At 56.2% G+C, this 20,661-nt stretch overlaps 1 protein-coding gene across 4 annotated transcripts in view; it reads left to right on the top strand.

The window, feature by feature from the left end:
• ZNF469 (zinc finger protein 469) overlaps positions 1 to 20,661 on the top strand; it is a 184,453-nt gene that overhangs the window by 135,077 nt on the left and 28,715 nt on the right. For all 4 annotated transcript variants that reach the window (XM_032121746.1, XM_032121743.1, XM_032121744.1 and 1 more), the window contains one exon: positions 7,070 to 7,180. The gene's annotated coding sequence lies outside the window, so the exon portion shown is untranslated. The remainder of the gene's footprint in view (positions 1 to 7,069; positions 7,181 to 20,661) is intronic.

Genomic DNA, 20,661 nt, shown 5'->3' with positions numbered 1-20,661 from the left:
GGCAGAGCGCTGGGACCAGCGCGGTGCCACCCCCCAGTGACCCCTCCAGTGCCACCAATTCCCTGGAGCCACGTTTCCCTCCTGCCCATTCCCAGCTCTCGCTCCGTTTCCCGCTCCCGCGCAGCGTCGGAGTTTCTTTGGCTCGGCAGGAGCAGAGGCCGGGGAGCTTTGGTTGTTTTGATTCCAGTTCTAAAAGAAGCCTGAAAGCAGCCGGGGCTCCGTGTCCCGATCCCAAATCCGCACGTCCCAGCCGGGCCGGCACAGCCAGCAGCAAAATCCTCACGTCGGCGGAGCGGCTCCAGCTGGGAGAGCCCGGGGCATCCAGCAGCCAGATCCCAGTCCCGGGACATCCAGCGGCCAGATCCCAGTCCCGGGACATCCAGCGGCCAGATCCCAATCCTCTGAGATCCAGGAGCAGACCCCAGTCCCGTGTTATCCAGCAGGCAGATCCCAGTCCTGTGAAACCCAGGAGCAGATCCCAATCCCGTGTTATCCAGCAGCCAGATCCCAATCCTGGGGCATCCAGCACCCAGATCCCGATCCCGGGGTATCCAACAGCAGATCCAAGTCCCATGCCAAGGCCAGGGGGGATTTGGGAGCAGCCCCAGTGCAGGGCAGATCTGACCCTGGGGTTCCCCTTTTGCCTTCACCGGCTCCAGGGGGATGTCATCCCCTGGGATGGGAAACTGTTCCTGGGATTGTCCTGGATCGGTGCCTTGGGTCACCGAGAGCTGCTCCCGATGTCTGGAAGGAGCAGCAGGAATGTGCCCCTGTTCAATCCCATATCCCAGCCCAGGCAGGTTGATCCCAGCCAGCTCCGGGAGGGATTTGGTGGCCCTCGGTTACGGGAGGTGATGTGGATCCTTTCACCAATCCAGCCCTTTTTCCCATGCAGATGTGCCCGTTTCCAGGGGAATGGGAGGATGGGAAGCCCAGGGTCCACATCTGGCCCCTGGAAACATCTTGCACACAGGAGCTGCAGATGTTGAGCAGGGAGAAACATCTGGGCTGCTTGGAGAGAGGGAGCCAGAAATTCATGGAATGGGAGACAGTGCCCACCGGGGCCAGGGAGCTTCCATGGAGCAAAATCCCATCCCACAGCCCCTCTCCTCCCCGGAATAACCCCTGTGTGAGCCTCCTTTGCCATTCAACAGCCGCTGAAACCCCAGGATGGGCTCCCACAAAGATTCCTGAAGTACAAATCCACAAGGAGACTTTCCTGGATAACCACGGATACCGCAAACAGCAGCACGAACACAGGGCCATCTACCCAAATCCATTTATCTGGAGCTGGCCCCCAATCCCAGGGCATCCCTGGCACAGCATCCCTCCCGGGAGCCTCATGCCTCAGTTTCCCCTTCCACAGAGCAGGAATGCTGGGTCTGGCACATCCCTGGCCTCGTGCCTCAGTTTCCCCTTCCACAAAGCAGGAATGCTGGGCTCATTCCCAGCCAGGCTGGCACATTCCCGGCCGTGCCGCTCCATCCAGGACTGACCTACTTCCCTCCAGCAGAACTTTCTGCTCCACTTATTTGACCCAGCACCTTTTTGTTTGCCTAAAGCCGGGAATGCTTCCCCTCTGCCAAGCCGGGCACACGCAGGGAATGTTTGCTGGAGACACAAACCGCTGCTCTGTGCATCCCTGGAGGAACCCAGACCCCCTTTTCCCCGCTGCAAAATCCACCCTGGAAAGCTGCCACGTTTGGCTTTCCCCCTTTTCCCCCATCCCTCTGGTCGTGCCGGGGACAGGCAGGAGAAAGGTGACATTGTTCCGTCCTGGAAGCAGCAGCATCCCGGCTCCCGGGCTCTGTGGCTGCCTCAGTCATGGATGTTTGCATATGTTAAAAATATTTAGTCCGGTGCTAAAAAAAATATTATCCCCGAGCTTTGGGGCCAGCGGAGCATAATGGCACCTATGTGTCCGTGGGGCGGCGTTCCCGAGGCACACAGGGCTCCTCTTTGCCTCCGGAGCCATCCTGGGCTGAGCAGGGATGCTGGGAGCGATCCCGGTGCTGCTGCCTGTCGGGAATGCTGTTCTCCCCCCAGGAGAGGGATTTGGGGCGAGGGAAGCTTTGTCGGGATGTGGGGCAGCGAGATGGGATTCCCTGCGCGGGGCAGGAGGGATGAAGGGTCAAACAAAGGTGTTTGCTCTGGGAAAAACTTAGAAAAACTGGGATAAGTGCTGTATTCCCAGCTGGTGGAACTGGGATGAGCAGGGAATGGCCCTGCTGCCCAAATCCATGGATGCAGGCCATGGAGGGGAGGGCTGAGACCTCCCCAGCTCGTTCCACCTCTTCCCAGCCTCATCCCAGGCTTTGCCTGTGGCCTGGAGGTACCCAGAACTTCTGGGAATGGGGAGAAGCTTCCAGCGGAGTTTCATAGGAGGAATTCCAAGGGAGCCGAGAGTGTGGGAGGGAAAACATTTCCCCGTAGTAATCTCCCCACAAGGAGTTTGGAGTTTGGAGTTTGTCCTGGCCACGGGAGGAAGACAACAGGGAGTGAGGCCACGGGATTTTTGTGCGGCAGCACTAAGGAATCGTTTCCTCGGCTTTTTTCCCTTCTATATTTATTTTTCAAGCGGGAAAAGGAGCTGGAGGAGGGCGTGGAGGTGAAATAATCCCGGCTGGAGAGCGTGAAGGGATCATTATACCCCGTCCTTCGGCTTTTCTGGCGCTTTTTTTCCCCCCTTTTCCGAGGGTTTCGGGAGCAGCCTGCGGACACTGCGGCCATTCATGGCTCGGCTGGGGGTGTGTGGGGCGCGTGGAGACGGGAATAATTCCTTCACAATGTGGAGCAGGGAAAAATAGGCCGGTTGTCTGAGGTGGATGGAGCTCAAGGTATGGAAGTGTGAGCCTCAATGCAGCCCTTTATGAGCAGAGCTTTTTCCCCGTGAATAAAACTCCACAGCTCCGAGGAAAATGTAAATGTTCGGGAGCCCTCGGAGACAGAATTTCAGGCAAAAATAAGGACAGCTTTCAGCGCTGGGAAAACGGGATCCTGCAGCCCCCCCACTGCTGATCCAGGCATTATTCCCCCCCTTCCTGCAGCTCCTCCGTGGTTCTCCCTGTCCCCGCTTAAAGGGAGTTGTGTCCCTGTGTCCCACGGAATGTTCCCCGCCCGCTGCGGAGCTCGGGAATTCCTCGGGCTCCGGTGCCACCGGCTCCCCTGGAGCAGCGTGAAAGGTTCCATTCATCCCTGCCCTGCTTCCCTCTGGAGTTGCCACACCCTGGAGCTCTGCTCCGTGGCTCCACTGCTCTCCTTTCCTTAGCAGCGTTCCCAGATGGAAGGGCTGGGAAGGGATGCTCCAAATCTCTTGGCACAGGGATAATCTGCCCTGCCTTGGTCTCTGATTTCCCATCTGGAGCCGCTTGGATTGGGGGTTTGAGGAGCCTGAAAGAGCAAGAAAATGGGGAAGATGAGTGGTGCTGCCTGCAAAATTCCCATCCGTGAGTGGATGGGCTTGGAGCAGCCCAGGATAGTGGAAGGTGTCCCTGCCTGTGGAATGGGATGAGCTTTAAGGTCCCTTCCAGCCCAAACCATCCTGGAAATCCACAAATCAACCCCTGGCTGGTCTCTGGGATTGGATCCTCAGCCCCTTCCTTGGAACCATCTCGCTCCAGCGGTGGGAACCTCCTGGTGGAGCTGAGAAACCAGGAAGCCAAATCCTGATCCGGGTCATGGCAGTGATCCCGCAAATTCCCTGTCCAGCAGCAGCAGGATGCTGGGAGCCTCTGGATAAAGGGGATCAAATCAGGTGGGAATGCTCCATATGAACCAGCACCTCAGTGCATTAATGGGGGACAATTAATATCTTATTATAGTTAATTAAAAATAACAGACCCAGCAGTACTCAGAAAACATTTTTAAGGGTAAGATAAAAATTCTTTGGCGCCCACCTGATTCCTAGAAAATTCTCATGTGAGTTAGATTAGCATGGGAGAGATTCCAGGTGCCGAAGAGCCAGGGCACAGTTCCTGGGCAAACAGGGAATTCTGAGGCCTCCAGAGGATGGCGTGGGGGTTCCTTAAATGCAGTTTTTAAGGAATATTTACTGGTGAGGCGATTCCTGCAGGAAAATGCGCCTGGGTTGGATTTCTGATCCATGAGGAACGTCCTGGCCAAGGCAGGGCCGGGAAGGGGGGACCCAGCCCAGGGGTTTTGTTTTGCACAAGGAGAAGTTTCTCTGGGACAGTTCCATGAGGGATCAACACAAATCCATGGATCCAGCGTGAATTTTAAATTGCATCGCTTTGCCCTCGGAATGAGGCTTCCAAAAATATCGGGAAGCTGGAGCCAAGACCTGGGGCAGCTCCAAAGTTCCTCTGGATTTCCCTCGGGAGCCTTCTTCCCTCCTCCATCCCTGCTCCTGGGTGGGAGTGCTCCGTTCCCAGGGATGTTTGCCACACAGAGGCTGAAATCCAGCACAGGGTACCCTTTTCCCTGGAATATCTGTGATGGATGTATGGATTTGCTGCTCGGGGGGATCCACGTGTGTTGAACTCAGAAAAGAAGCAGCTAAACCAGTGCAGCACTGGGAAGCTACTGGGAGAACTGGGATGCCACCAGCAGCACCCTGGAGTGTTCCCCCATGGAGAGCTCAGGGTTGTTGGGATGGGCTGGAGGCAAAGTGGGCAAAAAACCCAACAGTTTAATTCTGGCTTTCATCCAAAATCGTCCTTGGCTGGAATTGCGGAGGCCTTGGGAGGGCTTTGGATCCGAAAGAGTGGCTCTTATTTTACATATTTATTTTTAATATCTATATTTTCTAGGTATGTTCCATGTATTATATACACCATATATATAAACCCCATATATTATATATATTAGAGTAAATTTTAATATATTTCCATGTGCACCTTATATTAAATTCACCATTTTTTGGTATAGTCACCGTATTTTCATGTATTCACCCTATTTTTCTCTGTATCCACACATCATCCATTATCTAGCTCTCATATTTTTAATATATTTATTTACTCACACCCCATATTTCCATAGGGGATTGGAGAGTAAACCCAGGGATGGGAGCTTTTCCATGTCCCAGCCGTATCCCAGAGATGCCAGGAAATGTTTGCTCCCTTGTGGAGCTGGAAAAACACCAAAAAATAGGGGGGGAAAAAGTTGCTAAACTCCCAATAATTCAATGTGAGCAATTCAAACCCAGGCAGGAGTTGGTGCATCCCGGTTATCGCCGTCAAAAATTGCCTTTTCCAAGGATTTCCAAGGATTTCTGCAGCCGCTGCTGTGAATAGGGATCTGCTCTTCCAGGGGCTTGGATGGACTCCAGGCCAGGGGTTTGATTGCAATTCCACTCCATTGCCGGGATTAAAGGAGGGCTCTCCACGCTCAGCGAGAGCCGGGAATGCTCAGGGGAGCTCCGGGAATACTCCAGGGAGCTCCGGGAAGGTGGCACCGGGTGCTGTGGGAGATGTGCTGACCCCGGAGTGAAAGATTCCATTACTTTGGAGTGATTTCCCTGTTTTACTCTGACCCCCCCAGCAGAAATGGGGGGAGGAAACCTCCCAAATCCTCCTGCCCGGAGAGGGAGCGTTTCCCAGGCTTTTCCCAAGGCGGGATCTGCTCCCCAGATCAAGCACAGCTGCTTCCAGAGGTGGCTCTGGATTGACTCCGGAGCAAGCGGGAGCTGCTGGAGCGCGGGATGAGCTCCTTTGATATCGGAACCCGAACCTGGCAGCGCTCCCCGCTCTGGCAGCCCTTTGGAAGCGTTGCCAGCGGAGCCGCTTTTCCAGAGGGGCCTGGAAATGCAATCCATTATCTGATAGTTTGGAGCAGCTTTTTTAATTAAGGCTCTGGCCCGGGGCTGATTGAAGAGGTGGGGGTGGGGGTGGGGGTGTGTCCCGAGGGATTTGGCACATCCCGGCCCCTGGCACCCTGGGCAGCTGCAGGGCTCACTTTTCCTCCGGTGCCACATTCGGCATGAAGCCTTTTTCCCCACTTCTATCCACTTCCCCCCACACACACCCCTTCTATCATTTTCCCCTCCTTTCTACCCCCTTTTTATCCCACGCCCTTTCTGTACCATTTTCCCCCTTTCTACCCCATTTCTCCCCCCCTTTCTCTCCCCTTTCTTTCATTTCTCTCATTCCCTTTGCATCGCACTTCACCCCTTTCTATCCCCTTTATTTCCCTTTCCATTCTCTCCCCTTTCTATCCCCGTTTCCCCTTTCTATCCTCTTTTTCCTCTTTCTATCCTTTTCCTTTCCTCTCTTTCCCTTTCCCTCTCTCTATCCTTTTTACTCCACTTCCATCACTTTCTTTTCCCCTTTCTATCCCTTTTTTCTGCTTTCAGTCCCATTTCCCTCCCCCTTTATATCCTTTTTTCTTCCCCCTTTCTGTCTTTTTCCCCCTTTCTACCCTTATTTCCCTTTCTATCCCATTTTCCCCCTTTCTATGCTTCTTTTTCTGTTTTCTCCTCTATACCCCCTTCTCCCCCCTCTTTCTTCCCTCCCTGTCCTTTCCTTCCCCCTTTCTATCTTTCCCCTTATATCCCTTTTTTCCTTCTTTTCCTCCCTCCCTCCCTATCCCTTTTTTCACCCCTTCCCACCCTTTTTTCCCCTTTCCCTTTCTATCCTTTTTTTCCTTTCCCTTTTTCCTACCTCCCTACCCCTTTCTTCACCCCCTCTATCCTTTCCCCCTTTCCCTATTCTCCCCTCTCTATCCTTTTTCCTTTCTCCTTTTCCCTCCCTGTCCCTTTTTCTCCTTTCTCTCCTTTCTTCCTTTCCCTTTTTCCTCCCCATCCCTTTTTCCCCCTCTCTCCTTTTCCCTCTTTCCCTTTTCCCTCTCTCCCTTCCCTCTCCCCCAGCCCTACCCTTTCCCTTTTTCCCTTTTCCACCCGTTTTTTCTTTCCCTTTCCCTTTTCGCCCCCTTTTCCCCCCTTCCCCCCCCCTCTCCGGTGCCGGCGGAGCGGAGCAATCCCGGTATCCCGCTCTCCTCTCCTTCTCCCGTATCCCAACTTCTGTGCGCTACTGGCTGGTGCCGCGCGAGGGGCGTGAGCAGCGCCGTGCCTGTGGTCAGTGATGAAGACTTTCTGCTCTTTTCATCCCCACAGCACGGAGCCACCGCTCAGGGCCAGCCGGCAGCTCCTAATTCCCGACTTTCCGCCTTTTCCAGCCCCTTTCCAGGAGAATGCAGCCTTCCCCTCCGGCCGGCTTATGACGAGGTGAGTAAATTCCCTTTTCCAGCGCCGCTTTGCTGCCTGCTGTCATAAAACCGGGATTTTTCCTCGGGGGAAGGCTGGGGGGGAAGGAGAATGAGCTGTTTGCCACACGTCGCTGCTGGGGGTTCACTCCAGCGCTTTCCCAGCGTTTGTTCCCCTCGGCATTCCCGGCTGGAGGCTCCTGCCTTTCCCTCTGCAGACACAACTTTCCCCCCCCCTTTCCCCCCCGCTCTGGCTCATTCAATGACTCAACGAGGTTTGTCAGAGTTAAAAAATGATGCTCTTTGCTCAAACTATTCGGGATATTTGCGTCATCCCAGAACTTTCAGAGGAAAATCGTTGCCATTCCCATTCCTCCCTCCCGATGCTGAAGCTTCCCCCGGGCCCCCGCTGCTCCCGGGTTCCCCCCCGGCTGCGCTTTGCCGCTGTCACCGCCTGCGACGGTGCCACCTCTGCCGGGAAAGTGTCGCCTGTGCCCCGGCGGAGCCAGCCCTGGCAGAGAAGGAGTTAATCCAGCCCCCCCTTTCCCCCCTCCCTCGACTTCAGCTGCAGAAAATATGAAGTGAGGATGGATCCGCTCATCTGCTGAGCAGAGGAGTTGCTTTGATGTCGGTCCTGCTGTCGGTCCTTCCTTTCCTCCTTCCCCTCCTTCCCCCCCTTAACCCTTCTGCCGGTGCCTGCCTGGAATTGCGGCCCCCCCCGCCCCGGGAATTCCGTGTGCGTGGCAGGGGGCGCGGAGGGACGCGCGGGGGGCTGGAATTTCCCCTTTATTTGCGCCCCACCGCCACCCCATTCCCGGGATGCGCATCCCCCCGGGAGCGCTGCGGGGCTGGGGGGGACACCGGGGGCAGGGGAGGGGGTGGCGAGCGCCTTGTCGCCTGGGGTGGCCCCAGAGGGCTGAGCGTGGACGTGTTGGGCGTTGTTGGGGTGGGATTTTTCCTTGGGCGGGCGATTTAAGGGGGTTTTACCCCATTCTTCTGCCACTAGAGAAAAGCGCCGCTGCCGCTTTAAGGCAGAAGTGTCCCTTTAAGTGACTTTCCATTTGCTGCTTTGGAGAGCCGAGAATTCGGTTTCCCAGATTTCCTCTGAATTGTGTGCAGGAGGCAGAGGGAGTTAAAAATTACTCGGGAAAGCTTCGGCAACTGCAAGGCAGGGAGGGGGAAAAAAGGGGGGAAAATGAGACTTAGGGGGGAATGATGTGTAGGGCACAAACTGAGATTTGGCGGGGGGGGGAAGATTTAGGGAAGGGAAAAAAAAAAGGCGATTTAGGGAAGAAAATAAAGGAGATTTAGGGAAGAAAAAAGCCATCTGCTACTGTTTCCCTTTGGCTTCCTGATACTGTTCCCAAATCCCTGCCTGGGGAGCAGAGAAATGGGATCATGGGGAATACAGGGAGCTGGGAGGATGCAGCAAGGGGTTAACAGCCCTCACCAGCTGGGGAGCATCATAAATTGCAGCCGTTCCCCACCAAATTCATTCGCACTTTCTTTTCCTGATGTTTGCCCTGGGAAGAGTGGGAAAAAAATTTTTAAAAATTAAAAATAAAAAAAGAAAGAAGAGGAAAAAGATAGAGGAAGGAAATAAAAAAAGCCCCTAAATAAATAATCCTCCTGGAACGGTCTGGGAAGGCTCTGGTTCCTCAATTAGCTGGGAATTGCCTTCTCCCTACCAACGGAAGGCAGCAGCGTGTTTGAGCCTCTGGATTTGTGGAGCTTTCTCCAAGTGCCAAGTCTGGTTGTGCGGGACTTTGGAGGGGTAGGTGGAGGAATCCGAGCGGCTCGGCTCCCTTAACTCCTTCGGAGCCGAGGAGATTTGGGAATGCGGCTCTGGCAGCGCCGAACCGAGCGGTGGCTCCGTGGGGAGGGGGGGGTTTGGGCACCGGAGAGCTCGGGAGAGGCGATTCCTGCAGCTGGGATGTGATGGGCTGGGAATTCACCTGCGCTGATGGAGGAATGCCGGGCGGGATAACCGACCTTGGGATGAGCTGGGCTCATTTGTCACAGTCGTTAATTGGGCACAGAGGGATTTGGGAATGTGCAGAGGGTCAGGGGTGTCCATGATCCTCGTGCCTGGGAGGTGAAGTTCTGGGATTTGGGAATGTGCAGAGGGTCAGGGGATATCCGTGATCCTTGTGCATGGGAGGTGAAGTTCAGGGATTTGGGAATGTGCAGAGGGTCAGGGGTGTCCATGACCCTCGTGCCTGGGAGGTGAAGTTCTGGGATTTGGGAATGTGCAGAGGGTCAGGGGTGTCCATGATCCTCGTGCCTGGGAGGTGAAGTTCTGGGATTTGGGAATGTGCAGAGGGTCAGGGGATATCCGTGATCCTTGTGCATGGGAGGTGAAGTTCAGGGATTTGGGAATGTGCAGAGGGTCAGGGGATATCCGTGATCCTTGTGCATGGGAGGTGAAGTTCAGGGATTTGGGAATGTGCAGAGGGTCAGGGGTGTCCATGACCCTCGTGCCTGGAGGAGAAGCTGGGGATTGTGCTGTCACACCTGTGTGGTGCCATCCCAACCCCAGCATTGGGAAATGTGGAATAATCATGGCAGGGATTGCTTTGGGTGCCATGAATGCCGTCAGATTTGGGGATAAATGCAAAACTGGCTGTGCACCACAGCTTGGGAGAGGGAGACACACACAGGTACCTGGAAAATCTCCTGGGAATTTCAAATTCCCAACCCAGTCCCGTTCTCGGCAAGGAGGGTTTGGATGTGGGATTCTGGGTGTGAATACCTTGCATTTGAGTCAGGCTCGGTCTCTGCATCCTCCACTTGGGATCCAGTGAAAGCATTTCCCAGTTTGAATTCCCGCTCGGGCATGGGAAGGGACTTTCCTGTCTCTCCTGAGGAGGAGCAGATGGAAAGGGGAGCTGGATGAGTCCCGGAGGGAGTGGCCGAGGATGTTCCTTGTCACTCAACACCCACTTGTGTGGATGTGGCTTCCTGGGAATTCTGAGCCTGTTGTCCCAAACACAGCAGGGATTGGTGCCTGTGGAGAGGGAACGGCCTGGCTGTGCATCCTGGGAGACCCCATGGGATTGTTTGGGGTTTCCCTCCAAATCCCAGCTGCTGGAATGCTGGAATTCCTACAGCAATCCCTGCTGAGGGCTGCGTGGGTCAGGTCAACGCTCACAGCCCAGCCAAGGGTGATGGTCCACAAGTCCTTGAGCAGAATTCCCTGTGACATCCCAGGAATCTGTGTCCCCCCCCTCCACATTCCAGAGGAGCTGGAAAAGCGACGTCCAAGCCCAGGTGTGGTGATCCAGAGCCAAGATTCTGGGAAGCTTGGCCCTCATGGACAGCAGGATGGCTGGGAGAGAGGGCTTGGATCATGTGAGGATTGCCTGGCATGGGTTTCCCGGGATAGCACCCACCAGCGATGGATCTCCCTTTGGAGCATCTCCTGAGGGTACCGGGATCGGTGCCTCAGACTTGGGAACAAAGAATCCATGGATGAAACCCCTGCGGAAAAGGCTGGAACCCAGAACTTGAAGTATCTCAGAAGAGGAGGGGTCATTCATACCCGAGAAAGCCATCCAGATTCATCCCAACTCCGGCTGCAAAGGGAATATCCAGCCCAGAGTTTAGGATGCAGTCAGTGATGAGCTCCTGCCTGGGGCTGTTCCCACACCATTCCCTGTGGGATGCTCTCGGACACAGCAGGACAGACAAAGCAGCCTGAGGTGTGAGCCTTCCTCACCTTCCCGTGTCACGGGGTCACTGGAATCATCCCTCCCCGCCACACCGCGGGATGGGGGATGGACTTTGCGAGGACGCTCATCCCCCTTTCTCCAGGATCCTGCTCCGCAGGGATGAAATCCAGCAGGGCCTGGCCCTGTCGCCTGTGTTTTCTTTTGGGTTGGAATCTGTTTTCTTTGGGTTTGGACGCTGGTTCCTGGTCAGCTGTCGCTGCGCCGGCGGGAAGCGGGATCGGGAATGCGGCACGGGAGCGCCCGGAGCTGGCAGGGCCGCGGGCGGGTGCTGGCTCTGCATCCCGGCCTCCTGCAGCTGCCCCCGTGCCAACCCTTCCTGCATTCCCACTGCATTCCAGGCTGGGATCGGCCTGGCACCGGCTCCTTCCCTTCTCCTGGTCTTTTCCAGCCCGGTGTCCCGTGTGTGGACAGGAAGGAGCTGGGCGTGGATGTGTCCCCAGGCACAAAGCAACTCCTCCATGGAGATCTTCTCCAAAGGCTCCTGGAAAATGCAGCCTCCGGCGGCCGCCTTCAAAACCCAGCCTAGTTTTGGGTTGAATCTGCTGCTTTTTAATTAAGGGGGAGAGCTTGTGCCCCACCTCCCACGGATGTGCGGAGCTGCCGGAACAAAGAGGATGGCAGGAATTATTGAAGGAATTATTGAAGGAATTAATTATTTCAATCCCCTTCCAGTCCAGCTGGGATGTTTAATGAGCATCGTCCCATCCCTGGGATCCAACCAGGCTGGAACAGCACCCAGGGCTGGCCTGGGGCTTCCTGCTCCAAAACACCTCCCTGGGAGGGACGTTCCTCCTGGAATTTCAGGGAATCATGGAATCACGGAATGGTTTGGGTGGGAAGAGACATCAAAGGCCATCTCATTCCACTGCTGCCATGGGAAGGGACACCTTCCGTCAGACCAGGCTGCTCCAAGCCCCGTCCAGCTGGGATAGGGTTTGTTTTCAGCTGGATCATTGCTGTCAGGGTTCCCTGGATGAAGGGAAGAGGCTTGGAGCTGGAGACACTTGGGAGCCCTGGAAGGGATGGGGGACAGACATGGATGGACATGGATGGACAGGGATGGACACGGATGGACACGGATGGACACGGATGGACATGGATGGACAGGGATGGACATGGATGGACATGGATGGACATGGATGAAGAGCTGAAGCAGCTTCCTGGCTCTCCCTTCCACACCTGGATCTGCACATCCAGGAAGGTCAAACTGCTCCTGGGAATGTCTCCTGCCAGCCTAGAGGTGTGTGGGGAATGCTGATGGATTCATTTGGCACCTCCTGGCAGTTCCAGGATCAGCCTGGATTGGGCATCACCTGGATTGGGTGGGTGCAGAAATTTGGCTGGAAACCTCAGGGAAGCCTGGGATTTTCTGAGGAAGAGGAGGAGCAGGGATGGACATGGAGAGGCTGCAGGAGGGGTTCAGGTATTTCCCACCTGTGGATGGTCCCTGGCACTGCCACTCCCAAGTCCTCTTCCTGCCCACCCAGGAGCACAATTCCATGTGCCAGCACTGGGACAGACAGGATCCCTCTGCTCTCCCAGCACTTGTAAATGGCCAGAACCCAAATTTTCCCAACTTCCAGCATTCTGGAGAGCTGGAGAAGGCCACCAGTGGCTCAGGCATGGAATGGGACAGGATCCAGCGCCGATGGATTGAGGGAAGGAGGGGGCCGGCCTGGTCTGGGGCCAAGCGCCCGCTCATGTTTGGATTCCATTCCCAAAGGATTCCGTTTCCAGAAAGGCCCTTTCCATGCACAACAACAATGCCCGGAGCCACACTCCAGAGCTGGCTTTGGGACACTGGAATTCCTTCCCAAAATAGCCCTCGGAGCCGTGCCAGGAGGGAAAACGGATTGCAGAGGGCACGGCCCCCACGTGGGCTCCCAGAGCCTCTCCCTGCCTGGCCCAGACCCTCCGGAGAGGAGCCGGGTGGAGCCCAGAGCTGTTTTCCCCCTCTTGGCCTTTTCCTCAGGCCTGTGGCAGACTGGGGGCTGGCAGGGCTGGAAGCAGCACTGGAGAGTGTTTGGGAATGTGTGGAAGTTCCCACCTGAGCCTCAAGTGCCATTTGGGAGGCAGGGACGGATCAGCTGGGAAGTTCTAGCTGGAGTATCCACGGCAGGGAAGAGGCTGGAGGGGAAACTGAGGCAGCACTGGTTCAGATCCAGGTGTTCTCCCATCCCTTTTCCATCTTTTCTGGGATCCTTTTGTCTTCCTGGCCCTTCGGCCCAACCTTGGCCAAGTGTCCTCAGGCTGGTGGCTGGGCCAGCTGCTCTTTCGGGTATTTTTTCCTCTAAACCAGGGAATTTCGCTTCCCTGAATGTTTTCCTGAGCTTTGCTGGAGTTTATTCCTCCCTCACCCATCAGGGATGGGCCAAATGCTAATTCCCAGAGCAGGATTTGCACTGAGATCCCAATTCCCATGGCGATTATTTGGGATAAGCACAAATCCCTGCCATGCCCTGGCTTGGAGTATCCTCAGCACTTCCTGACCTCCCTCAGAGCCAGGGATTTAGGCAGGGGATGCATCCCTGGAGCTTGGAGGGAAGGGCAGGAAGGAGCTGGAATGTCCCCGTGCCTCCCTGTGACCGGGGGATGGATGCTGGATGGAGGGGCTGCAGGGGCTGCATCCGTGGCGTCGCTCCCATCCCGCTGATCCTCCTTGGGAAGGACGAGGATTTTCCCTCTCCACGTTTCCCTTCCATGCCGACCATCCCTGCTGCATTTCCCGTTTCCTCTGCATCCCGAGGAAGGCTCGGAGCTGCTCCTGGGCTGCCCCAGCGCTCCGAGGGACACAAAGAGCCGCTGTTCCGGCCTCGGCGGCTCCGGCTGCTCCCGACACAACGGGGCTTTCCTTGGCCGGAGTCCAGAGGGAGATGGTGACAGGGAGGATTCCCACATTGTCCCAGAGAAAGCGCCCAACTCAGTGACGTTGCTGCCGAGCTCATCCTGGGTGTTGGAACTCCTGGGAAGGGGTTGGGATATGGGAGTTATGGGAAGTGGAGTCTGTGTGTGCCAGGCCTCATCCATCCTGTTGCCATCCTCTTGGGAATTGCAAAAAAAAAACCACCTGGATTTAAAAAAACTCCACCACGGAGCATTGAAATGGAAAATTTGGGGATTTTTGTCCATCTCCACTGGCATTAATCCATGAATTCCTCCAGCATTTGGGAGGAATAAACCCTTTTTCCGTAATATTCTCCCCTCAGCAGTAGCAGAGCAGCAAGTGGTGCTTCCCAATTGCATTCCCAGGAACGCCAGGGGTTTATTCCATGGATAAAGTCCTTCTGAGCTGGTGTCAGTGGCTTCTTCTCCCTGTGGGATGGAGAAGTGTTTCCTGGATATTTATTGTGCTGCAGCGGAGGGACCAGCCAGGAATTGGGAGCAAGGAGCAGCCAGCAAGGGATTCTGAGTGAGGAATTCTGAGCAAAGAATTGCAGGCAAGGAATTGTGAGCAAGGAATTTCCAGCGAGGAATTGTGAGTAGGGAATTGTCAGCAAGGGGTTCTGAGCAAGGAACTGTGAGTAGGGAGTTACAAGTAAGGAATTGCGAATGTTCCAGCTAGAAGCATGGAATTGCAAGCAAGGAATTGTGAGTAAGGAGCAGAGAGCAAGGTGGGTGTTCCCTGGAGACTCCTGGAGGGATCCCTTCCTCCTGCTCGCTGCTTTTCCCGCTCCAGCAGTATTTTTGGAAGCAGCTCCAGCAGTGCTGGGGTTGCCTGCAGGTGCTCGGCATCCCAGGACTATCCATGGAAAATATCCAAGGAAAAGGTTTCCAGATGGCACCTGAGCCAGAGCAGTGAGCCCGGGGCTTGTCATTCCCAGGGGAGCTGGGAGAGATCCTGCCGGGAGCTTAAATCCGGTTTTAGTGCTAAAACTGGGAGTGTCCAGCTCAGTATCCCCGCTGGAGGGAAGATTCCCAGAGGCAGCGTCGCTCCCATCGCTCCGGCTCCAAGCGGAGCACGCGGGGAGGGCTTGGGGAGCAGGGATGAGGAATTTGGGAAGACATTACGAAATCCGTGGTGAAATCCCTGTCCTGTGGAGAGTCCAGAGCAGCCTCTGGATGCTGGCATCAAATCCCTGCTCCCAGGATGAGGCCGGGATCCCTCAGCCAGGATCCCTCTGCCTGGCCAGCGCTGTGCCTGCTGCTGGCAGGGAAGAGCAGGAATCCTAATTTATCCCATCCTGTCCATCCCAAAGCACTTCCCCTCTCCGAGCGATCCCTGCTGCCAGCTGCTCGCTGCAAGCCCTTCCCTTCCCGGGATGATTCCCGGCTCTGACGGCAGCGGGAGGCAGGGGCAGGTTCCTCTGGAAAATCTCCTTGTCCAGCAGGGAGGAATCCTTGCTGGGGGCTGCGGCCAGGGCTCCCCGGGAATGGGTTGGGAATGTCGGGAAAGTTTCCCAACTCGGAGTTCATGCCGAGGTCCTTGGGATGGGTGCAGGGCTCTCAGGGTGCCGATCCAGGCTGCATCCCGAGGGATTTCTCAATGGAATATCCTTCCCCCGGCTGTCAAGATGTCACTGCCGGCAGCACTGGAGCGATCCAGGGAATTTGGCAGCATCCAAAGGCAGCAGGAGCTTCCCTGAGCCGCAGCCAGTGGCAACAGCCATGAGAGGGCTTGGCCTGGGGGGAATATCTGCACGGAGTCCTGCATCCCGGTGGGATGGCTTCCAGGTGGGGCTGCATAAACCCTGGAGGCAGGAATGGCTGGATGCACATCCCAGTGAGTGCTGGATGTGGGGATGTGCGTCCTGATGGGAGCTGGATGTGGGGATGCACATCCCAATGGGAACTGGATGTGGGGATGCACATCCCAATGGGAGCTGGACGAGGGGGATGGAGATCCCAATGAGTGCTGGATGTGCGGGATGAAATCCCAATGGGAGCTGGATGTGAGGGATGAAATCCCAATGGGAGCTGGATGTGGGGATGCGCATCCCAGTAGGAGCTGGATGTTGGGGATGCACATCCCAGTAGGAACTGGATGTTGGGGATGCACATCCCAATGTTTCCCCAATGGCTGTGGATCCTCTCCCTGCTGCTCCTGCCAGCCTGGATCCCTTCCCTTGCTGGGAAACTCTTCCCAATCCAACAAAATCCATCGGAGCAGCACAGCTGAGCATCCCCTCTGATTTTAACACAACGGCTGAATTTTCCTGGAGCAGCAGCTGATTTCCAGCAGCCAGGAATGCTCCGGAGGAAGCGATTTTATTTTCCCTTCCCTTGCTGGATTTCCGAGGACGCCGCCTTTGATCCCGACTCCCGATGTTATCGAGGAGGAAGCTGCAGCTCTTTGAAGTGGGCTCCTCATCGGGCTGGAACCTCAGGGGGGATTTCACCCTTTGGCATCAGGGATGGATCATCCCAACTCCGGATCCAGGGATTGTGGCCACCCCGGGGTGTCCAGGGCACTGCTCACACCCATTTTGGGAGCCGAAAAGACAGGATTTAATGCCTGGAGGAGCCCAGATGTGGCTGGGTGGGATTCGGATGTCCTGCTGCTGTTGGGAACATCTGGCCTTGCCGCTGTGTCCCGGGGCGCTGGAAATGGGTCAGGTCCTGATTCCAGAGGAGCTGCGGCTTTGGGATGAGGTTTGCAGGGCTGGGCCTGTCTGGGTCATTGTAAAGCTCCTCTGTGCTTTGGGGCTGGGGCTGCCTGCCCTAAAATTCACCCCAAAAAGGCACCTTCTTCTTCTGGAGCTGCGTGGATCCCGCTGGAAGCAGCAGAAATGGCTCTGTGATGGGACCAGCCCCGAGTAATCATCACTGGGATCCTGGATTGGAATTACGGGAATCTGGATGGGTTTGGGTCACTTCCCAAACGAGCCCCACACCATGGAATGTGGGACAGGCAGTGGCAGGGACACGAGAGCCCCCATGGGGGTGTTTGGAGCCTTTTTGTCCCTGTTGTTCACGATCCCAATAAAAACGCTGGGTGCTGCTGTAGCAGCCCCACAGCATCCCCCTCCCTGCCAGGCCTTGGAGCTTCTCCAATATCCCTGACTCCTGGAACAGCTTCCCATCGGAGCCACTCCCAGAGAGCTCCGCACTCTGGCCTGGATCCCCCCAGGATGAGATCCCCAGCAGGGGCATCTCCAGCATCCCTGTGATGCCATTCCCATCTGAGCCAGGTGCTCCCTCCTCCCACGGATCCAGCTCTCTGGAAGCCCCCTTGGAGTGGCCTGGAGCAAGCAGGAGCTCAGGACAATCAGGAATGGCCTCTCCAGCCTTGGGGATTTGCTGTGCCAGGGAATTCTGCACATGCAGAGCTCCCAAGGAGCCCAGCAGGACCCGAGGAGGGCTCAGGGACAGGCAGGGGGCACAGAAGAGGTGCCCAGAGCGTGCCCACAGCTCAGGGCTGGCTCCGGGCATGGTGCAGGATGCTCCCAGCCTCGAGATGAGCTCTGTGCCTTGGGAATCCTCGTCCGGCACCAAACACCATCCGTCGGTCCTGCTCCATGGGGATGGAGACTGCAAAGGCTGCCGGAGTCTGGAGGAGAGGATTGATCCAGATCCACTCCCTGGAATGCTGGAGCCACAGCTGAGGGAGTGATGGGTGCCCAGAATTCCAGGGTGTCTGTGCCTCCCTCGCCGGAGCTGTCACTCCACAAACCTTTCCCTGTGCTTCCCGTGGGCTCCATCGAGGGACACACAAGGAGGAGCTCCCGGGAATGTTGGCCCAGCAGTGGGATTGATGTCCTGGGGAAGGAAGGATCTGCCCCAGAGGATCACCCCAACACCTGCCAAGGTTGATTCCCGTGCCAGAGGTTGGTGATCCCAACACAACTGCCTTGCTCCCTGGGAAAATTCCCGCTGGTGGTGGAAGGATGCTGGACATATCCATGAGCCCACACCACTTTTCTGGATTCCAGATTTAAAGCTCCAGGTGGGTTTTTCAGCCCAGAAAATCCTGGTTTTTCCCTCACTCCCAGCACCCTCAGCTCCGTCTGGGGCTGAACTTCTGCCCTGCAGACAGAGCTGGATTTAATTGTGCTCCAGCTCTTCCCTCCAGGAAGGTTCACCAGGAAGGTGGAAAATAGGCCCTTAATGCCCTAAGAATTTGCCTCTCTTCCCCCATCTTCCCTTCCATGAATTTTTAAGCTCATCCAGAACACTCCATACACTGATGGCAGGGCTGGGATGCTGCAGCTTTGCCAGGAGGGCAGGATTTCCATGGAGTTCTAAGTGGAAGCAAATGGTTTAAAAGGAAATTAAATTTACAGCTCTATAAAAAAAAAAGGCATTTTATTGCTTTGCTTTGCCTGTTGCTCCGGAGAGGCAGGAGATAAAGGAATGCTCAGAGGCTGGAGGCGAAGAGGAGCAAACCCATGGATCACTGGGCAGATGGATTTGGGCCCTGGAAAATCCTGGATGCTTGGAAGTGATGCTGAGAATGCTTCACGCTCTTAAATATTGGCTGGGGACAGAGACACAGCAACACCTCAGGGTTTATTTATGGGGAAAAATAGCAAATCCCTGGGATTTGTTGATTAATCTCTTCCCATGGCATTGAGTGGAGATCTTGGAGTAAAATGGTGGCACTGGATATCCATGGAATCCAGCAGGAATGGCAGGGGGAGGAGGGGTTGGCACCTACATGTTCCAGGCAAGGAGAAGCCCATGGGATCCATCTGGATTCGTCTGCGCTGTGTCCAGAGGAGCCGGGAAGATCCCGGGGCACAGGGGAAGGTGACAGCCAATGGCTCGTGCGTCCAGGGGCCTCAGCACGGCCTGGCCTCCGTGCAAATCCCTCAGGATTACAGCAGCACCCTGCTTTGGGATCCCTGGATGTGGCTGGATGCAGGAGGAGCCGAAGGCTCAGCCGGGCTCGTTTCCCACCAGCAGCCGCAGCTTTGGGGCTGCGCATCCCCCTCATTCCCAGACGGGGAGCGCCCGCTCCGAGGGGAGCCAGCAGGAGCAGCCGGGTGACGCTTGCCCGCTGTGCCCTCGCTCGGGGCCCCGCGATGGGGCGGGGGATGCTGTGGCTGTGCCCGGCTGAGGTGGCTGAGGGGCTTTGCCTCTTCCCGAGCTCCGAAGGGAGCGCGCGGAGGCTCCGGAGCAGGAAGCTCCGCCGGGTCCAGCGCTCCCAGCTGTGTCAATAGAGGAGCCAGGAACAAAGGGGCTCTTTCTTCGCCTCTGTTAGTGCAGGGGGGGACAGGGGGGACAGGCCGGTGGCAGTGGCACTGGGACAGTGGCTGCTGGGGACGGGCGTGTGCGGGGCTCAGCCGCAGCTTTGTGGGAAGGAGCCGGCAGCGGGATGGAAGGAGGGGATCCAGGGTCTGTTTATGTCTTTTTACCTTTTATATAATTATTATTTATATCCAATTGTTACATATTATGGGAGGTATATATATATATATATGGGAATTAAGTCACCCCTGGATCCCTGGAAATGTCCCAGGCCAGGTTGGACAGGGCTTGGAGCAGCCTGGGATAGTGCAAGGTGTCCCTGCCCATGGAATGAGATGAGCTTTAAGGTCCCTTCCCTCCTGTGATTCCATGATATTTATTCATGTATATAAATACGGATTTCCTTTTGGGGGGCTTTATGGAGAGGTCGTTGCAGGAAGGGAGGAGCTGTCTCCAGGGCCAGGAGTTTTCCCAAATGTCGTCCTTGCTGCACAGCCCTGGCTCTGCTGGGACGTCCCTCCCTCCGTGCCTGTCCCCGATGCCATCCCAGCTCCCACATCCCCTCCATCTCCACCTCCAGGGAGCCTCCCTGACAGGAGCTTGTGACACATCCCGGGACAAAGCACTGAGGGACACCACGGGGACAGTGCCAGGCTCTGGCTGCTCCTCTTCCAAGTGATCCCGCAGGAGCTTCTGGAGAGCTTTGCAGGCCTCGAGCAGCTCTCCCTGTGGACACCTCGCCAGAGCATCTCCCAGGGATGCTGCCGTTCCCACCAGAGCTCCGCAGGGCTTTGGAGCAGCAGCTGATCCCTGGAAGCTCCTGTGCCCTCCGTGTGCCCCCCAGGAGCGGGGCCGGCCCCAGCCCAGGTGCAGCAACCTTGGGGTTCCTGTGCCGCGCTTCCTCCTCCTTGGAGCCTGGGAATCCTCCCCAGCCCCGGTGTCAGCTGTGAAAACACGAGGAGTCCCTTCCTGCCGGGGCAGGGAGGTGTCTGGCCCCTCCGGCACAGCTCTGGCTCTGAACTGGGGAGCTGAGGGGTCCCGGCACTGGGAGCACTGGGAGCACTGGGAGCACTGGGAGCACTGGGAAGCTCAGCTTTGGCCACTGGAGGATGCCCAGCCCCATTGCCAGCTCCCAAATACTGGATTCTGGGATTGAAGTGATGGAATGGGAGAGTTGAGTCACCATGTCCATGCATTTCGAAGGGAGAGGCTTGGAGGACACCCCAGTCCTGGTGGGAACACGAAGCTCTTCCCATTTTGCTCCCCAAATCTGCTCTCGCATTTTAAACCTCAAATTTCAGCATCTCATCCCTGCTCGGGGCACTGCTTCACCCTGGAGCCGTCCTGCTGGAGATCCCAGATTCTGTCTGTTTTGCACCAGCCAGGCTCCCAACACAGGGAATGTGCTCCAGATCTGCTCATCCCTTCTCCCGGTGGATAAATCCATGGAAGCTTTTCGCAGAGCTGCTGGGAATCTCGGGAAGCTTTGCTCCAGCTTGAACCCAAGGATGTGGCAACATCTGTGGGCAAGAGGAGGCTCTGCCCAGGCCAATGTGCAGCTGCCTGTGTCAGACTGGGAACAACTGGGATTTTTCCGCTTGGATCCCCATTTTTTCCATAGCCAATGCTGAATTTGGTGGTGGCA

The sequence above is a fragment of the Corvus moneduloides genome, chromosome 12 (genome assembly GCF_009650955.1).
Source record: "Corvus moneduloides isolate bCorMon1 chromosome 12, bCorMon1.pri, whole genome shotgun sequence".
In the NCBI taxonomy this organism is placed as follows: domain Eukaryota; kingdom Metazoa; phylum Chordata; class Aves; order Passeriformes; family Corvidae; genus Corvus; species Corvus moneduloides.
The sequence above is the reverse complement of the archived record's forward strand: the minus strand, read 5'-3'. Positions and strand labels throughout refer to the sequence as shown.